At 47.0% G+C, this 21,188-nt stretch overlaps 1 protein-coding gene across 4 annotated transcripts in view; it reads left to right on the top strand.

The window, feature by feature from the left end:
* LOC119961991 (growth factor receptor-bound protein 14-like) overlaps positions 1 to 21,188 on the top strand; it is a 302,798-nt gene that overhangs the window by 248,225 nt on the left and 33,385 nt on the right. The gene's annotated exons all lie outside the window — the stretch shown is intronic.

Below are 21,188 nucleotides of genomic sequence, written 5' to 3'. Positions count from 1 at the left end.
TCCAGCCCCATACTTCGCTCCCAGCTCCTTCAATCGTGCAAACTGACCCCCAAGAAACACATTTTTCAGTATCTTTTTTTAAATAAATTTAGAGTACCCAATTCATTTTTCCAATTAACAAAGAAAAGTACAGCACAGGAACAGGCCGTTCGGCTCTCCAAGCCTGTGCCGACCATGCTGCCCATGTAAACTAAAATCTTCTATACTTCCTGTGTCCGTTACCCTCTATTCCCATCCTATTCATGTATTTGTCAAGATGCTCCTTAAACATCCATGCTTCCACCATCTCCTCCGGCAGCGAGTTCCAGGCACCCACTGCCCTCTGTGTAAAAAAAAATAAAAAAAATAAATAAAATTTAAAAAAACTTACCTCGCACATCTCCTCTAAACCTTGCCCCTTGCACCTTAAACCTATGCCCCCTAATAATTGACCCCTCAACCCTGGGAAAAAGCCTCTGACTATCCACTCTGTCTATACGCCTCATAATTTTGCAGACATGTATCAGGTCGCCCCTCAACCCCCTTCGTTCCAGTGAGTACAAACCAAGTTTATTCAACTTTCCCTCATAGCTAATGCCCTCCATACTAGGCAACATCCTGGTAAATCTCTTCTGCACCCTCTCTAAAGCCTCCACATCCTTCTAGCAGTGCGGCGAACAGAATTGAACACTCTACTCCCAAGTGTGGCCTAACTAAGTTTCTATAAAGTTGCAACATGACTTGCCAATTTTTATGCTCAATTGCCCCGGCCAATGAAGCCAAACATGCCAAATGCCTACTTAACTACCTTCTCCACCTGTGTTGCCCCTTTCAATATCCTGTGGACCTGTACATCTAGATCTCTCTTGACTGTCAATACTCTGGACTGTTCTACCATTCACTGTATATTCCCTACCTGCATTAGACCTTCCAAAATGCATTCCCTCACATTTTGTCCGGATTAATCTCCATCTGCCATCTCTCCGCCCATGTCTCCAAATGATCTAAATCCTGCTGTATCCTCTGACAATCCTCATCGCTATCTGCAATTTCACCAACCTTTGTGTCGTCTGCAAACTTACTAATCAGACCAGTTACATTTTCCTCCAAATCATTTATATGTACTACGAACAGCAAAGGTCCCAGCACTGATCCCTGCGGAACACCACTAGTCACAGCCCTCCAATCAGAAAAGCACCCTTCCATTGCTACTCTCTGCCTTCTATGACCTAGCCAGTTCTGTATCCATCTTGCAAGCTCACCCCTGATCCCATGTGACTTCACCCAGTCTGCCATGAGGGACCTTGTCAAAGGCCTTACTGAAGTCCATATAGACAACATCCACTGCCCTACCTGCATCAATCATCTTTGTGACCTCCTCAAAAAACTCTTATAAAGTTAGTGAGACACGACCTCCCCTTCACAAATCCGTGCTGCCTCTCGCTAATATGTCCATTTGCTTCCAAATGGGAGTAGATCCTGTCTCGAAGAATTCTCTCCAGTAATTTCCCTACCACTGACGTAAGGCTCACCGGCCTGTAGATCCCTGGATTATCCTTGCTACCCTTCTTAAACAAAGGAACAACATTGGCTATTCTCCAGTCCTCCGGGGCATCACCTGAAGACAATGAGGATCCGAACATTTCTGTCAAGGCCTCAGCAATGTCCTCTCTTGCCTCCTTCGGTATTCTGGGGTAGGTCCCATCAGGTCCTGGGGACTTATCTACCTTAATATTTTTCAAGACGCCCAATACCTCATCTTTTTGGATCGCAATGTGACCCAGGCTATCTACACACCCTTCTCCAGACTCAACATCCACCAATTCCTTCTCTTTGGTGAATACTGATGCAAAGTATTCACTTAGTACCTCGCCCATTTCCTCTGGCTCCACACACAGATTCCCTACCCTGTCCTTCAGTGGGCCTTAACCTGGCTACCCTCTTGCATTTTATGTACGTGTAAAAAGCCTTGGGATTTTCCTTAACCCTATTTGCCAATGACGTTTCGTGACCCCTTTTAGCCCTCCTGACTCCTTGCTTAAGATCCTTCCTACTTTCCTTATATTCCTTGTCCGCCAACACTTTAAAACTTACTGAATTGTGGTCACTGTTCCCGAAATGCTCCCCTACTGAAACTTCTACCACCTGGCTGGGCTCATTCCCCAATACCATGTCCAGTACAGCCCCTTCCCTAGTTGGACTACCTACATATTGTTTTAGGAAGCCCTCCAAAAGGCTCCTTACAAATGCTGCCCCATCCAAACCCCTAGCACTGAGTGAGTCCCAGTCAATATTGGGGAAGTTAAAGTCTCCCATCACAACAACCCTGTTGTTTTTACTCGCTTCCAAAATTTGTCTACCTATCTGCTCCCCTATCTCCCGCTGGCTGTTGAGTAGCCTGTAGTAAACTCCCAACATTGTGACTGCATCCTTCTTATTCCTGATCTCTACCCATATAGCCTCGCTGCCCTCTGATGTGTCCTCCCGGACTACAGCTTGTGATATTGTCCCTAACCAGTAGCGCAACTCCTCCACACCTTTTACATGTCCCTCTATCCCACCTGAAACATCTAAATCCTGGAAAGTTTAGCTGTCAATCCTGTCCTTCCTTCAACCAGGTCTCTGTATTGGCAAAAACATCATAGTTCCAAATACTAATCCAAGCTCTAAGTTCATACCTGTTATACTTCTTGCATTGAAACATATGCACTTCAGGCCACCAGTCCTGCTTTTTTAGCAACATCTCCCTGTCTGCACGTCCTCAGAGCCATACTGGCCTTATTCCGAGTTCTCCCTCAATTTTATAACCTTCTGACCTATTGCTCCGGTACCCACCCCCCTGCCATAGTAGTTTAAACCCTCCCGTGTGATACTAGCAAACCTCGCAATCAGGATATTTATGCCCCTCCAGTTTAGATGCAGCCCGTCCTTCTTATACAGGTCACACCTGCCCTGGACGAACTCCCAGTGGTCCAGATAACTGAAACCCTCTCTCCTACACCAGCTGTTTAGCCACGTGTTTAGCTGCTCTATCTTAAGCTCTATCTTATACCCACTGCGCCACCGTGCTACCTTTATGTTTTAGTGTCTTAATCCCCTTCTCCTCCCATTTCCAAACATTTGCGTCCCACTTCCCTGGCTCACATCTGTGGTTCCCCCAAAATCGGCATTTCCCTTGACCCTGCCCCCAACCCAAAGTGTTGGTGAAACTGCCTCCAAATTCTCAATGAAGCTCTTATTACCGGAGTCCCTGAGTAATTCCCCGGGACCATTGGGAGTGGCACTGTTGCTAGTGCCATCAATCCTGATCCCCGACACAAACTCTCCCCCATTCTAACCCTCTGGGAATCAACCCCTCTGACCCAGCTCCACACCTTCTCCACATTTGCCGCCCAGTAGTAGTACATCAGGTTCGGAAGACCCAAACCCCCTGCCTGCGTTCCCCTCTGTAGCAGCACCTTTCTAATTCTGGCCACCTTCCCTCTCCATATGGACAAGGTAATCATTCCTTCAATCTCTCTTTTTTAAAAAAATGCCTTTGGCAAGAAAACCGCCAGGCATAAACAGAAATTGCGACAACACATTCATTTTAACCGCCTGTACCCGACCCACCAGTGACCGAGGGAGACCATCCCACCTTGCCAGATCAACTTTCACTCTCCCCACCAAACTAGTAATGTTGTACCTACGGAGACCCCCAGGTATCTAAAGTGAGTCCCTGCGCCCACCCCTGGCTGAGACACCACAAATTACTCTCTCTAGATTTAATTTGTACCCAGAGAAAGAGCCAAACGCCCGAAGCAGCTCCAATATTCCACCTATTGAAGCACTCTGTTCCGACACGTGTAACAAGTTATCGGCTTATAAGGACACCCTATGCTCTACCCCCTCACGCACTATCCCTTTCCATACCCCCAAACTTCTTAACGCGATGGCCAACGGCTCAATCGCGAGTGCAAACAGCAGGGGGGACATAGGACATCCCTGCCAAGTCCCACGTTGGAGAGAAAAGTATCTCCAGCTGATGTTATTTGTGCAGACACTTGCCGTTGGCTCCTTGTATAGTAGCTTTACCCTTCCGCAAATCTTGGTCCAATCCCAAACAGCTCCAGAACTGCCATCAAGTACCCCCATTGTATCCCGTCAAACGCTTTCTTGGCGTCCACTAAATTAGCATTTTTATTGGAAATTTTAAGTTGGCTAATCTGAATATTGTGAATTTCATGTCATGGACTTTTTAGTCCATGTAAATTCTGTTTTAATTTGGCAGGGTAAGCGTTAATCTCACCAGTTTTTACAGTACGATGCTAGCTTGGATTGATCTGCTATTTGATATTATTTGAATGATTCTTTATATCAAAGAGTTTGAAATTGGAGCCATATTTAAAATCTAGATGACTTTGTGCCTGCTTTATTTAAGGTACAAAATTGACGCACAATTTTCCATGATTTTACTTCTTAAAGAATAATGCTCACAGCTTGGTCATCACAGACTTGGTATGCTTGCCAGGTTATTCAAACTTTAGTACAAAGAAAGCAATTGTTACTTTACTGTGTTCTATTAAAAGGAATATGTCAAATGAATAGTTCATGGAACTGTAGATTTTATCATGGAAGCTTGAGCATCAATTAAAACATGGAATGTGTACCAACTGGAAACCCCGGAAGTGCAGGATATTTGATTTTAATTCGTACTAAAAGTAAAATGCACAGTCTGGCTTGCAGCTGAGGTCTAACAAGCCAAGAAAGGCTGAACTACGTTTCAATCAATCAACAGATTTGCATATTTTAAAGTGGGAGGCTTAATGTGAAAGATTTTGAATAACATTATTTTACTCCAAATTCACTTGGGTTTTAACTTTTTTTTAAAAGTAAAACTTCCAGAAACTCAATCACAGTGCCAACAAATGGGACTGAATTCTTCGGCTATTCACGCTGGTGGGATTCTCTGGTCCCTCTGTTGCAGGTTTCCCAGCATGCAGGGTGCCCTCAATGGGAATTTCTACTGACACGCAGCTGGGAGGCTGGAAAATCCCACACATCATAAAAGGAGCTGTGTAAATTTCAGTCTTTTTATCAAAACTTACATTTGTTAAACCACAAAATTGAGATTTTAAGTAAGTTGGTTTTAGAATAATTTTAAGCAATGCAAGGGGTGATGCATGATCAATTGCACAAAGACGAGAGATGGATACAACTGAGGCTTTATTGCTCTAAGGTGTGTGGCCTCCCTCAGCAGCTGGCGAAATGGCTGCAGCATGGAGGACACACGCGTTTATACTCCGGAGCCAGCAGGCAAGGACTACCGACGTACCTGTAGTACAGGTCCTACCATACATCACCTAATATAGGTGCAACAGTGATTTACCACATTCACCCCCTGTTAAAATTGAGTCCGGCGGGGGTGGTGGAGAACTATATACAACAAATTAATAATACATTTACAATACTGGAGAGAAAAAAAAATGTCTTTTGAAGTCCAGTGGACCAGTTAGAGGTTTAACCGGTCCGGGGCTTTGATGTGCCGCTGGGCGCGACGCAGTGGTGGCGGCGATGTCGTTGCTGGTCTGATCTTCGGCGACTACGGGAGTGTGCCAAAATCCTCTTCATCCTCGGGCGTGGGCAGGGGGAGGATGGATGGTCCTGGGGGTGTTGCTGCCGGGAGCTCCGGGGGGAGGGGAGGGCGGCGCCGGACCGGAGGGGTGTGTGTGTGTGTGGAACCTGCTGGTGCCAGGTCCCTGAGGGAGACAGTATCCTGGCGGCCGTCGGGGGCATACTGGGGGTTTGCATGGAGCAATTGCACCCTCTCCACCAACGGGTCCGTCTTGTGGAGTCAGACGTGCCTACGGAGCAGGATGGGTCCTGGAGCTGCGAGCCAAGTCGGGAGCGACACCCCGGATGTGGACTTCCTGGGGAAGGCAAAAAGACGTTCATGAGGTGTGTTGTTAGTGGCGGTGCACAGTAGTGACCGAATTGAGTGTAGTGCATCAGAGAGGACCTCCTGCCGGCGGGAGGCCGGGAGGTTCCTGCACTGTAGGGCCAGTTGGACGGCCCTCCATACCATCCCATTCTCCCTCTCTACCTGTCTGTTTTCCCGGGGGTTATAGCTTGTCGTCCTGCTGGAGGCGATACCCCTGCTGAGCAGGAACTGACGCAGCTCATCACTCATGAATGAGGATCCCCTGTCACTGTGGATGTAGGTGGGGAAGTCAACAGAGCGAAGATTGTGTTGAGGGCTTTGATGATGGTGGCAGACGTCATGTCGGGGCATGGGATGGCAAAGGGGAATCTGGAGTACTCATCGACCACACTGAGAAAATACGTGTTACGGTCAGTGGAGGGGAGGGGCCCTTTGAAATCCATGCTGAGGTGCTCAAATGGGCGGGAGGCCTTCACCAGGCGCGCACGTTCCGGCCGGTAGAAGTACGACCTTCACTCCGCACAGACCTGGCAGTCCCTGGTGATTGTCCGTCCTTCCTCGATGGAGTAGGGCAGATTGCGGGCCTTTATAAAATGGTACAACCGTGTGACTCCCGGGTGACAAAAGGCTGTCGTGCAGGGCCCGGAGTCGGTCTACTTGTGCGCTGCCACATGTACCTCGGGATAGGGCGTCTGGGGGCTCGTTGAGCTTGCCGGGGCGATACAAAATCTCGTAAATGTAGGTGGAGAGCTCGATCCTCCACCTCAAGATCTTATCATTCTTGATCTTGCCCTGCTGTGTGTTATTGAACATGAAGGCTACCAACCGTTGGTCAGTGAGGAGAGTGAATCTCCTGCTGGCCAGGTAATGCTTCCAATGCCGCACAGCTTCAACGATAGCTTGGGCCTCTTTTTCGACGGATGAGTGCTGAATATCTGAGGCATGAAGGGTGCGGGAAAAGAATGCCACGGGTCTGCCTGCCTGATTGAGGTAAGGCGCTGCTCCCTCGTGGTACACCCCGCCAACCAAAGAATCTCCCTGGCCTCCGGATCCCATTCCATGGCGATCCAGGGGCACTGTATGGTCACACTCATGGTCCAGGGCGTAGAATTCAGCGGCTTCCGCCTCTATGTCCTCCCTAACCTCTGCGCTGCCCTACTACTCGGCCTGGACTTCCAGTGCAACCTCCAGAGCCTAACCCTAAAATTCGGCGGGCCCCTACCACCCCTTACTGTGTGCGGCCTCATGACCCTAAAGGTCAATCTGCCTTCCCTGTTCGCAAATCTAAACCCGGATTGCAAACATGTCGCCACCAGGAGTTTACCACAAGGGGAAAAACTGTGAAGCTTGAGAAAGCACAACAATGTATGACTTTATCCATGGAGTGGGGTTAACAATGGTTGCTAGTGACCAAGAATTGGTTGTTTACAAAATGTATCCAGTTGTGCTGCTTGGATCAGTGCATTTTTCATTCAGCAAAGAAGACGTTTCTCGCTCCTGGGTGGCACAGTGGTTAGCACTGCTGCCTCACAGCATCAGGGACTTGGGTTGAATTCTGCCCTTGGATGACTCTGTGAAGTTCGTACATTCTCCCTGTCTCTGCGTGGGTTTTTTCTCGGTGCTCCGGTTTCCTCCCACAGTCCAAAATGTGCAGCTTAGGTGGATTGGCCATGTTGAATTGCACAAACGTTTGGGTGGGGGTGGCTGGGTTTCTGGGGTTAGGGCGGGGGCTTGGGCCCAAGTAGAGTGCTCTTTCAGATTGTTGGTGCAGACTCGATGAGCCGAATGGGCTCCTTCTGCATTGCAGGGATTCTTGAGTTGATTTCTAGGAAATGAAGTGACGCATGTAAATTAGATAATAAGAAGGGCATATTGAGGAAGCAGCAACAAGTTTAACAAAATAGCCTGACTAGGAGGGAGAATAATCAACGGGGAAGGTAAATTCTGGACGGAAGAAAAGCCAAAACTAGGCCAGAAGAATTGAAACCAGAATGTAGACCAACAGTAAGAATTTTTTGACATCATGACAGAAATGGTCAGAATTTACCCCTGTTTCTGTGGTGATATTACCCCCGTGTCTGTGGTGATATTATCCCTGTGTCTGTGGTGATATTACCCCTGTGTCTGGTGATATTAAAGGAAATTATGACCACATTTACCAAGAATCACACTGGAATATATCAGAATGTAAAAATCAGTGTAAAACAAACAGGCCCCAAGGCAAGTCCAGAAAATATATCACTTTTTTTCAGTATCCCTCTCCTTCATTGATGTCACAAGAATTATTATGAGCACCAGAGGACTGTAAAATCCAACCTTTGCTGTCTGCAACAAAATGAGTAATTGCGTGCAGCATTAATCAAGCCAGTATATATTTCATGAGGTTTGGTGCCCAAAATTGATTGCACTACTCCAGATGGAGTCTGACCAAAACTCTGCACAACTGAAGCATAACTTCCTCCCTTGGTATTCCAGCCTCCTTGACGTGAAAGCCAACATTCCATTCGCCTTTGATTTACTTTTTGTATCTGCGTTTAGGTTTTAGTGATTTGTGTACCAGGCCACCCAAATCACTTTGTCTTTTGACAGCTGCCCTGTCCACCCCATCCCTATAGTGCAGAAGGATGCCATTTGGCCCATCGAATCTGCACCAACCCTCTGAAAGAGCAAGATGTATCCTACCGTTCGGTATATTCTCTGTACCGCAGTGATGCTGTAGTTGCATTGATGCTACGATGAGACCATGGTAGCATCATGTACTAGAGATAGGACGGAAAATCTGTTAGTGTCTCAGTTTAAAAAAAATAAATGAAACCACTAGATTTTTTAAAATAGAAACCGAAAATACTGGACAATCTCAGCAGGTCTGACAGCATCTGTGAAGAGACGGGGGCTCACGTTTCGAGTCTGGATGACTCTTTGTCAAAGCTAGCAAAGCTTTGTCAAAGCTCGAAACGTCGGCTCCCTTCTCTCTTCACGGATGCTGAGATTGTCCAGTATTTTCTGTTTTTGTTTCAGATTTTGGCATCCACAGTAATTTGCTTTTATTATTGTACTTCCAGAGTTGGACTGATTCTGGTGGCCTTTAAAAATGGCACATTGGGCAAGATGCAGAAGTCTCTTTGAATGTGTTTCATGAATGAGGTTTTCAGTATCAGATATATGAATGAGCGCTGTTTTTAGATTTGTTTGTGAATCCTCATGGCTCCTGCGGCCTGCCCACAGTGGATACTGAAAACATGGCTATGGAAGATGCATGGAATTATGAGGTCATGGGAGTGGGTGGTGGAATGAGCCGGTATGGAGGGAACATCGGCAGTAAGTGGGGGATGAGGTGATTGTGAGGGATGAGGACTAGAAGGCCTGACAGCTTCTAAAGCCACTGGGGTGAAAAGCCACAGGATTGAGCCTGGACTGCTACCCAGACTATCTCCACACTCATCTGTCTCCCGTTATAATAATAACCTTTTATTATTGTCACAAGTAGGCTTACAGCACCATGGTGAAGTTACTGTGAAAAGCCTGTAGTCACCACACTACAGCACCTGGTTGGGTACATGGAGGGAGAATTCAGAATGTTCAGTTCACCTGACAAGGACGTCCTCCGGGACTTATGGGAGGTTTGCCCACTCTCTAGCCTTTCCAAGTCCTTCTGCAGCCCCCTGCTTCCTCAATACTACCTGTCCCTCTACAGATCTTTGTATCATCTGCAAATTTAGCAACAGTGCCTTCAGTCCCTTCCAGATCATTAGTATATATTGTGAAAATTTGTGGTCCCAACACAGACCCCTGAGGCACACCACTATTCACCAGCTGCCATCCTTAAATAGACCCCTTTATCCCCACTCGCTGCTTCTGCCCATCAACCAGTCCTCTGTCCATGCCAGGATCTTACCCTTAACACCATGGGCTCTTAACTTATTTAACAGTTTCCTATGCGGCACCTTGTCAAAGGCCTTCTGGAAATCTAAATAAATCACGTCCGCTGGTTCTCCCTCGTTTAACTTCCTTGTTACCTCCTCAAGAAACTCTAACTGCTGCCAACGCAGCGATGGTGCGTAAGTGGGTGATGGACGGGGAAGGGGCAGCATGGAAGAGGATGGAGATGGCGTCCCTGTGTGGGCACGAGCCTGGAGGCGCTGCTAACGGCGCCGCTGCCGCTCCCTCCCAACGAGGTATACCACGAGCCCGGTGGTGGCGGCTACCCTCAAAATTTGGGGGCAATGGAGACGGCACAGGGGGAGGTGGGGGCCTCGATGGGATCCCCGATATGGGGGAACCACCGGTTTGTCCCAGGGAGGATTGATGGCGGGTTCCTGAGCTGGCACAGGGCAGGTGTTAGGAGGTTGAGGGGCCTGTTCGTAGACAGGAAGTTTGCGAGCCTGGGCGAGTTGGAAGGGAAGTTCGGGCTCCCCCCGGGGAACACCTTTAGGTACATGCAGGTAAGGGCGTTTGTCAGGCGGCAGGTGACGGGGTTCCCTCTGCTGCCGCCACGTGGGGTCGAGGACAGGGTGCTCTCGGGGGTGTGGGTTGGAGAGGGGAGGATCACAGCAACGTACCAAGTGATGCAGGAGGTAGACGAGGCCTCGGTGGAGGAGCTGAAGGGTAAATGGGAGGAGGAGCTGGGTGAGGAGATTGAGGGGGGGACGTGGGTGGACGCCCTAGGAAGGGTGTACTCCTCTTCTTGTGCGAGGCTTAGCCTCATACAGTTTAAGGTGCTACATAGGGCTCACATGACCAGGACAAGGATGAGCTGGTTTTTTGGGAACGAGTACTGGTGTATTAGGTGCTCGGGGAACCCAGCAAACCATGCCCATATGTTCTGGGTATGCTCAGCGCTGGGGGAATTTTGGAAGGGCGTAGCAAGGATGGTGTCGAGGGTGGTAGGGTCCGGGGTCAAACCGAGTTGGGGGCTCGCAATATTTTGAGTTGCAGAGGAGCCGGGAGTGCAGGAGGCGAAAGAGGCCGGCATTCTGGCCTTTGCGTCCCTAGTAGCCTGACGGAGGATTCTTCTTCAGTGGAAGGATGCGAGACCCCCAAGCGTGGAGGCCTGGATCAACGATATGGCGGGGTTTATTAAATTGGAGAGGGTGAAATTTCCCTCAGGGGATCAGTGCAGGGGTTCTTCAAGAGGTGGCAACCATTCCTCGATTTCCTGGCAGAACGGTAGAAAAAGGCCAGCAGCAACCAGGGCGGGGGGGGTTTCTTTGTTTTGGGCTGAAGGGACGTGTATATTTGTTCTTTGTTAATGACAGGCGTTAATTTATTTTTCTTTTTTGTATACATGGAGGGGGGGGGGTTCTTTCTTTTCCTGATATTTTTTGTTATTGATATTTTGTGACAATTTGAATAAAAGTTATTTTAAAAAAAAAGAAACTCTAACTGATTTGTCAGCTGTGACCTCCCTTTGACAAAAGCCATGCTGACTCAGTCCTATTTTATCATGCACTTCCAAGTACTGCACAATCTCATCTTTAATAATGGAATCTAAAATCTTACCAATGACCGAAGTCAGGCCAACTGGCCTCCCTCCCTTAAACAGTGGTGTTACATTAGCCACTTTCCAGTCCTCTGGGACCCTTCCTGCCTCCAGTGATTCCTGAAACATCACCACCAATGCTGCCACAATCTCCTCAGCTATCTCTTTTAGAACCCTGGGGTGTAGTCTATGTGGTCCGGGTGATCTATCCACCTTCAGACTTTTCAGTTTCCCCAGAACCTTCTCCTTCGTGGTGGCCACTGCACTCACCTCTGCCCCCTGGTTCTCCTGGAGTATCTGGCATCCCAGTAGTGTCTTCCACCGTGAATACTGATGCAAAGTAACTATTTCTTCCTATTATTACTTCTCCAGCCACATTTTCCAGTGGTCCAATGTCGATTTTTGCCCCTCTTACTTTTTACATATTTAAAAAAATCTCTTTCTATCTTCCTTTTATATTACTATCTAGCTTGCATTCACACTCTTTGCATTGCTTTTTTAGTTGTCCTCTGCTCACTTGTAAAGGCTTCCCAATCCTCTGCCTTACCACTAATCCTCGCCACTTTGTATGTTTTTTCTTTTGCTTTTATGCTGTCCTTGACTTCCCTCATCAGCCATGGATGCAAAGTCCTCCCTTAAGCATGTTGCCTCCTCCTTGGGATGAATTTCTGTTGTGCCTCCCAAATAACCTCCAAAAACTCCTGCCATTGCTGTTCCACTGTCTTCCCTGCTGGTTCCTTTTCCAATCAACGCTGGCTAGCTTCTCCCTCATGTCTGTGTAGTTACCCTTATTTAATTGTAATACCGTTACATCTGATTCCAGCTTCTCTCAAACTACAGGGTATCAAACTACAGGGGAAATTCTATCACATTGTGGTCACTGCTCTCTATAGGTTCCTTCACCTTAAGCTCCGTAATCAAGTCTGCTTCATTATACATCACCAAATTCAGAATGTCACTGCTCCCTAAGGGTTCCTTCACCTTGAGTTCCCTAATCAAGTCTGCCTCATTACACATCACCAAATCCAGAATTGCCTATTCCCTCGTAGGCTCTGTCACAAACTGTTCCAAAACATCATCTCTTCGACATTCCACAAATTCCTTTTCTTGGGATCCACTACCAACCTGATATTTCCAGACCACCTGCATATTGAAGTCCCCCATGATTATTGTGATATTGCCTTTTTTACATGCCTTTTCTATCTCCTGATTTATTTTCTGCCCCACATCCTGACTACTGCTAGGGGACCTGTACATAACTCTCATCAAGGTCTTTTTAGCTTTGCGATTCCTCAACTCTACTCACAAGAGATTGTAAGCCTTCTGATCCTATATTGCTCCTTGCTATCGATTTAACGTCAGTCCTGACTAACAATGGAACCCTGCTCCCTTTGCTCACCTGCCTGTCTTTTCAATAGAACACATATCCTTGGATATTTAGATGCTAGCCCTGCTCCCCTTGTAGCCACGTCTCTGTGATATCCACAACATCGTACCGCCCAATTTCATTGTGCGCAGCAAGCTCATTTATCTTGTTTCGTAGACTGTACACATTTAGGTATAACACCCTCAGTCCTGCATTGACCACCTCCCTTCTCACACTTGTCACCTTTTTTGCTCTGTCTGAGGGTGATGTTGTTCTCTTATTTTTGTTCTTTGTTTCCCCTTCTGCTATTACAACTTCTAAGCTCTGGCTTCCATCCCCACCATACTAGTTTAAATCCTCCTGAGTGACTCTTGCAAACCTCCCAGCAGTTGAGATGCAGCTTGTCCTTCTTGTGCAGGTCCCAGCTGCCCCACAAGAGATCCCAGTGGTGCATAAATCTGAAACCCTCCCTGCTACACCACCCATTTAGCCATGTGTTTAGCTGCACTATCCTCCAATTTCTAGCCTCACTGGTGCAGGGAGTAATCCTGAGATTACAATCCTAGAAGTCCTGCGTTTTAGCTTGCTGCCTAACCTCCTGAACTCCTTCTGCAGGACCTCATCACTCTTCCTGCCTATGTCGTTAGTACCTATGTGTGCTCCGACCTCTGGCTGTTCACCCTCCCACTTCAGGATGTCCTATGTTCGTTCAGAGATATCCTTACCCTGGCACCAGGGAGGCAACATACCATCCTGGAGTCTTTCATGTCCATAGAAGTGCCTATCTGTGCCCCTTACTAGAGAGTGCCCTGTAATTATTGCTCTCCTGCATTTTTCCCTCCCCTGCTGTGCAACAGAGCCAGTAGTAGTGCCACTGTTCTGGCTGCTGTTGTTTTCCCCTGATAGGCTATCTCTTCTCTCTTCCCCCCCCCCCCCCCCCCCCCCCCCCCAACAGTATCTAAAACAGTATACCTGTTGGAGGGGGACAGCCACAGAGGATTCCTGCACTGTCTGCCTGCTCTTTCTAGCGGTCACCCATCTGCCTGCCTGCATCTTGGGTGTGACCACATCTCTATAACTCCTATCTATGATGCTTTCTGCCACCTGCATACTCCTAAGTGCATCCGACTGCTGCTTCAACCGAACCATTCGGTCTGTGAGGAGCTGCCATTGGTTACATTTCCTGCAAACCTGTCGACCAAAATGCTGGAAGCGTCACAGATCTGTCGCAGATAGCAGTGCACCCTGATGAGTGACATTTATGCATTCATTAATTAATTCAAAATAAAATAGATTGTTATTAGAATATGTTAAATGAACTATATGGCCTGATGCTAGCTTTTTAGTGTGAACTTGAATGCTAAATACTAATCTCTGCCCTTGGGTTTAGTTACTCCTCTACCTAGTTAATGAATTAGATTTTTCAATATTTCTTTTTCAAATTTAGCAGATTCCCTAGCCAACCAGGTCACAGCTTTACAGTGAAATCACGTTCCAGTGAGAACAAACCGAGTTAATCCAATCTCCTTCATAACTAATGCCTTCCATACCAGGCAACATCCTAGTAAACCTCTTCTGTACCCTCTCCAAAACCTCCCAATCATTTTGGTAGTGTGGCGACCAGAATTGAACTCAAAGTGTGGCCTAATTAAGGTTCTAGGTAGTTGCAACATGACTTGTCAATTTTTAAAATCATGTGCTATTTAATGAAGGCAAGCATGCCATATGTCTTCTTGACTACCTTCTCCACCTGCGTTGCCACTTTCAGTGACCTGTGGACCTATACACCTCGATCCCTCTGCCTGTCAATACTCTTAAGGATTCCGTACATTTTCCACCTGGCATTAGACCTTCCAAAATGCATTACCTCACATTTGCCCAGATTCCACTGCTACCCTCTGTTTTCTATGATGGAGCTCGTTCCGTATCCACCTTTTCAGCTCACCTCTGATCCCATGTGACCTCACCTTCTGTACCAGTCTTCCATGAGGGACATTGTCAAGACCTTACTGAAGCCCATGTGGACAACATCCACTGCCCTATCTTCAACAATCATCTTCTTCACTTCCTCAAACTCGAAGTTAGTGAGACACAACCTCCTCTTCACAAAACAGTCCTACATCTTGCTAATATATACACTTGCTTCCAAGTGGGAGTAAATCCTGTCTCAAAGAATCCTCTCCAAAAATTTCCCTACCACTGATGTAAGGCTCACCGGCCTGTAATTTCCTCGATTATCCTTGCTACCCTTTTTAAACAAAGGGACAATATTAGTTATTCACCAGCCCTCTGGGATCTCGCCTTTAGCCAGTGAGGATACAAAGATTTCTCTCAAGGCCCCTGCAATTTCCTCCCTTGCCTCCCTCAGTATTCTGAGATAGATCTCATCAGGCCCTGGAGTTTTATCTACCTTGTGTTTTTCAAAATGCCCAACACCACCTTTTTTCATTTCAATGTGACCCAGACTATCTACACATCTTTCCCCAGATGCATCATCGACCAAGTCCTTCTCGTTGGTGAATACTGACGCATACTGATGCAAAGTACTAATTTAGTACCTCGCCCATTTCGTTTGGCACCATCCATAGATTCCACCCCAGGTCGCTGAGTCAACTAGCCCTTTCCCTGGCTACCCTCTTGTTCTTTATATACATATAAAAAGCCGTGGAATTTTCCTTAATCCTGTCTGCCAATAACTTTTCGTGACCCCTTTTAACCCTCCTGTCTCCTTGCTTCAGTTCCTTCCTACTTTCCTTTTTCCTCATTGGCTTCGTCTGGTCCTAGCTTTCTAGCCCTTACAAATGCTTCCTTTTACTTTTGGACTAAGCTCACAATATCCCTCTTAATTCAAGATTCCCAAAACTTGTCATACTTATCCTTCTTCCTCACAGGAACATGCTGGCCCTAATGTTTGAAAGACTCCCACATGCCAGATGTTGATTTACTCTCAAACATCCGCCGCCAATCTAGATTCTTCAGTTCCTGCCTAATACTGTTGTAATTAGCACCCCCAAACCCCTGCACGACGACCTTCACCCCAGGACCTTCACCCAAGGACTACTCTTATCTTTATCCAACAGTACCTGAAAACGTACTGAATTATGCTCACCTGAAAATCTCCCCTACGGAAGCTTCGACCACCTGTTTGGGCTCATTCCCAATACTGGAATGGCCCCTTTCCTAGTTGGACGATCTGCATATTGTTTCATTTACGCCTTGTAGATGGTCGGCAGGATTTGCCGGGGGGAGGGGGGGGGGGGGGGGTCAGGAGGTGAGTTACTCACCACAGCATTCCCAGGGGGGGGGGGGGGGGGGGGGTCAGGAGGTGAGTTACTCACCACAGCATTCCCAGCCATTAGACCCTCTTTTGTAACCACAATATTCAAATGGCCAGTCTAGTTCAGTTTCTGATCCATGGTAACCTGTCAGGATGTTGATAGTTAATCTTTTTATAACTTTGTCATCAAATTCATGGAAAGTGCCTAACTTTTCTTGTTGTTGTTGTTGTGAATAGTCGCTGTCACTGGCGCTCATATAGTTTCAATTTCATGTTTGCTGATTAAAATTACCCGTTAGATAAAACTGAGTAAAAAAAAATCAAAGAAGAGACTCTACAGGCAGATTGCAGTTTACTTATATGGGTTAAGAAGATTTCTTCCTTGCAAGTCTCCTTAAAACCTACGTTTTATTCAGTATCTGCTCGAAGATCTCCTCATGTGGCTTGATGCCATATTTTAGAAAGACCTTTGGGCATTCTAGCACCCAAATCTTGAAAAGCAGAGGAATTGCGGAGGCCATTTGCCCCATGTGCTAGTCCTTCAACTAGAGCGATGTGGTTTTTTCTTGCCTTTCTCCTCAAATTGCTTATTTTTTTAGTAAGAAGTCTTACAACACCAGGTTAAAGTCCAACAGATTTGTTTCAAACACGAGCTTTCGGAACACTGCTCCTTCCTCCGGTGAATAGAGAGGTATGTTCCAGAAACATTTATATAGACAAAGTCAGAGATGCTGGCATCTCTGACTTTGTCTATATAAATGTTTCTGGAACATACCTCTCCATTCACCTGAGGAAGGAGCAGTGCTCCGAAAGCTCGTGTTTGAAACAAACCTGTTGGACTTTAGAACATAGAACATAGAACACTACAGCGCAGTACGGGCCCTTCGGCCCTCGATGTTGCGCCGACCTGTGAAACCATCTGAAGCCTATCTGACCTACACTATTCCATTTTCATCCATATGTCTATCCAGTGACCACTTAAATGCCCTTAAAGTTGGCGAGTCTACTACTGTTGCAGGCAGGGCGTTCCACACCCCTACTACTCTCTGAGTAAAGAAACTGCCTCTGACATCTGTCCTATATCTATCACCCCTCAATTTAAAGCTATGTCCCCTCGTGTTGGTCATCACCATCCGAGGAAAAAGACTCTCACTGTCCACCCTATCTAATCCTCTGACTATCTTATATGTCTCTATTAAGTCACCTCTCAGCCTTCTCCTCTCTAACGAAAACAACCTCAATTCCCTGAGCCTTTCCTCGTAAGATCTTCCCTCCATACCAGGCAACATCCTAGTAAATCTCCTCTGAACCCTTTCCAAAGCTTCCACATCCTTCCTATAATGTGGTGACCAGAACTGCACGCAGTACTCCAGGTGCGGCCGCACCAGAGTTATGTACAGCTGCAGCATGGCCTTGTGGTTCCGAAACTCAATCCCCCTGCTTATAAAGGCTAGCACACCATATGCCTTCTTAACAGCCCTATTAACCTGGGTGGCAACTTTCAGGGATTTATGTACCTGGATGCCGAGATCTCTCTGTTCATCTACACTACCAAGAATCTTGCCATTAGCCCAGTACTCTGCATTCCTATTACTCCTTCCAAAGTGAACCACCTCACACTTTTCCGCATTAAACTCCATCTGCCACCTCTCAGCCCAGCTCTGCAGCTTATCTATGTCCCTCTGTATCCTATAACATCCTTCAGCACTATCCACAACTCCACCGACCTTCGTGTCATCTGCAAATTTACTAACCCATCCTTCTACACCCTCTTCCAGGTCATTTATAAAAATGACAAACAGCAGTGGCCCCAAAACAGATCCTTGCGGTACACCACTAGTAACTGAACTCCAGGATGAACATTTGCCATCAACCACCACCCTCTGTCTTCTTTCAGCTAGCCAATTACTGATCCAAACCGCTAAATCACCTTCAATTCCATACTTCCTTATTTTCTGCAATAGCCTACCGTGGGGAACCTTATCAAACGCCTTACTGAAATCCATATACACCACATCAACAGCTTTACCCTGATCCACCTGTTTGGTCACCTTCTCAAAAACCTCAATAAGGTTTGTGAGGCATGACCTACCCCTCACAAAACCGTGTTGACTATCGCTAATCAACTTGTTCTTTTCAAGATGATTATAAACCCTATCTCTTATAACCTTTTCCAACATTTTACCCACAACCGAAGTAAGGCTCACAGGTCTATAATTACCAGGGTTGTCTCTACTCCCCTTCTTGAACAAAGGGACAACATTTGCTATCCTCCAGTCTTCCGGCACTATTCCTGTCGACAAAGACGACATAAAGATCAAGGACAAAGGCTCTGCAATCTCCTCCCTGGCTTCCCAGAGAATCCTAGGATAAATCCCATCTGGCCCAGGGGACTTATCTATTTTGACATTTTCTAAAATTGCTAACACCTCCTCCTTTTGAACCTCAATTCCATCTAGCCTGGTCGACTGAACCTGAGTGTTCTCCTCGACAACATTGTCTTTCTCCAGTGTAAACACTGAAGAAAAATATCCATTTAATGCTTCCCCTATCTCCTCTGATTCCACACACAACTTTCCACTACTATCCTTGATTGGCCCTAATCTTACTCTAGTCATTCTTTTGTTCCTGATATACCTATAGAAAGCCTTAGGGTTTTCCTTGATCCTATCCGCCAACGACTTTTCGTGTCCTCACCTCGCTCTTCTTAACTCTCCCTTTAGGTCCTTCCTGGCTAACTTGTAACTCTCAAGTGCCCTAACTGAGCCTTCATGTCTCATCCTAACATAAGCCGCCTTCTTCCTCTTGACAAGTGCTTCAACTTCCTTAGCAAACCATGGTTCCCTTGCTCGACAACTTCCTCCCTGCCTGACAGGTACATACTTATCAAGGACACGCAGTAGCTGTTCCTTGAAAAAGCTCCACATTTCGATTGTACCCATCCCCTGCAGTTTCCTTCCCCATCCTATACATCCTAAATCTTGCCGAATAGCATCATAATTGCCTTTCCCCCAGCTATAATTCTTGCCTTGCGGTATATACCTATCCCTGCCTATTGCTAAAGTAAACATAACCGAGTTGTGATCACTATCACCAAAGTGCTCACCTACATCTAAATCTAACACCTGGCCGGGTTCATTACCCAGTACCAAATCTAATGTGGCCTCGCCCCTTGTTGGCCTGTCTACATACTGTGTCAGAAAACCCTCCTGCACACACTGCACAAAAACTGACCCATCTATAGTACTCGAACTATAGTATTTCCAGTCAATATTTGGAAAGTTAAAGTCCCCCATAACAACTACCCTGTTACTCTCGCTCCTGTCAAGAATCATCTTTGCAATCCTTTCCTCTACATCTCTGGAACTATTCGGAGGTCTATAGACAACTCCCAACAGGGTGACCTCTCCTCTACTGTTCCTAACCTCGGCCCATAGTGCCTCAGTAGACGAGTCCTCAAGCGTCCTTTCTACCGCCGTAATACTTTCCTTGATTAACAATGCCACACCCCCCCCCCCTCTTGTACCATCTTCTCTGTTCTTACAGAAACATCTAAATCCTGGAACCTGCACAACCATTCTTGTCCCTGCTCTACCCATGTCTCCGAAATCGCCACAACATCGAGATCCCAGGTACCAACCCCACCCACCTTATTCCGGATGCTCCTGGCGTTGAAGTAGACACACTTCAAACCAGCGTCCTGCTTGCCGGTGCCCTCTTTCGAACTTTTAAACCTATCCCTGACCTCACTACTCTCAACATCCTGTACACTGGGACTACAATTTAGTTTCCCATCCCCCCCCCCCCCCGAAGAGCACTAGCAAATCTCCCACCCCAGGATATTGGTATCCCTCTGGTTCAGGTGAAGACCATCCTGTTTGTAGAGGTCCCACCTACCCCAGAATGAGCCCCAATTATCCAGGAAACCAAAACCCTCCCTCCTGCACCATCCCTGTAGCCACGTGTTCAACTCCTCTCTCTCCTTATTTCTCACTTCGCTAGCACGTGGCCCGGGTAACAACCCAGAGATAACAACTCTGTTTGTTCTAGCTCTCAGCTTCCACCCTAGCTCCCTGAATTTCTGTCTCAAATCCCCATCTCTCTTCCTACCTATGTCGTTGGTACCTATGTGGACCACGACTTGGGGCTGCTCCCCCTCCCCCTTAAGGATCCCAAAAACACGATCAGAGACATCACGAACCCTGGCACCTGGGAGGCAACACACCAACCGTGAGTCTCTTTCGTTCCCACAGAACCTCCTGTCTGTTCCTCTAACTATGGAGTCCCCAATGACAAGTGCTCTGTTCCTCTTCTCCCTTCCCTTCTGAGCAACAGGGACAGACTCTGTGCCAGAGACCTGCGCCCTATTGCTTACCTCTGGTAAGTCGTTCCCCCGCAACAGTATCCAAAACGGTATACTTGTTATAGAGGGGAACGACCACAGGGGATCCCTGCACTGCCTGCCGGTTCCCTCTCCCTCCCCTGACGGTAACCCATCTACTTTCTTCTTTTACCTGAGGTGTGACTACCTCCCTATAACTCCTCTCAATAACCTTTAACCTGGTGTTGTAAGACTTCTTACTGTGCTCACCCCAGTCCAACGCTGGCATCTCCACATCATGGCTTATTTTTTTAAGCAGAGTTCGATGGGACTAAAAGTAGTCGTTAAAGATATGTTTGATTGGTTTTTAAATAATGTTCGGGTCCTTGCATGATCCAATTTTCTAATTACCCGTTAAGTGCAAAAAATGATTTATTATGCTAAATGAGGCCTCCAGTGAGGCTGAGAATCCGGGAAAAATTGGGAACGCTGGTCCGCTGCTGGCAGCAGTTTCAGGGATCACGCCTGCGCACCCAGTGGGAGGATGCTAATTGATGCAAATCTATTCTAATGATCCATTTGCATCCACTTAGTGGGCTGGGAAACAGTCTCTGGTCCTCTGGGCCGGGAATCTGTAGGCCGGGGTTACAACAAGTATCACCAAATGTGAACGTGACATGGTGTTCCTCGTAGTGTGCCAAGAGGGTAACTCTTTTTAAGGGCGGTTTCCCAAAAGCTCATCTGAGGGCCACCCCAGCTAACCCCACCTCCACAGGACCCCACTAAAATGGGAGTTCTGAAACCGCAATGTTTACAAACATCAACCACGTCTGAGTTAAGTGCATT

The sequence above is a fragment of the Scyliorhinus canicula genome, chromosome 2 (genome assembly GCF_902713615.1).
Source record: "Scyliorhinus canicula chromosome 2, sScyCan1.1, whole genome shotgun sequence".
Lineage (NCBI taxonomy): Eukaryota > Metazoa > Chordata > Chondrichthyes > Carcharhiniformes > Scyliorhinidae > Scyliorhinus > Scyliorhinus canicula.
This window is presented reverse-complemented; position numbering and strand designations above follow the sequence as displayed.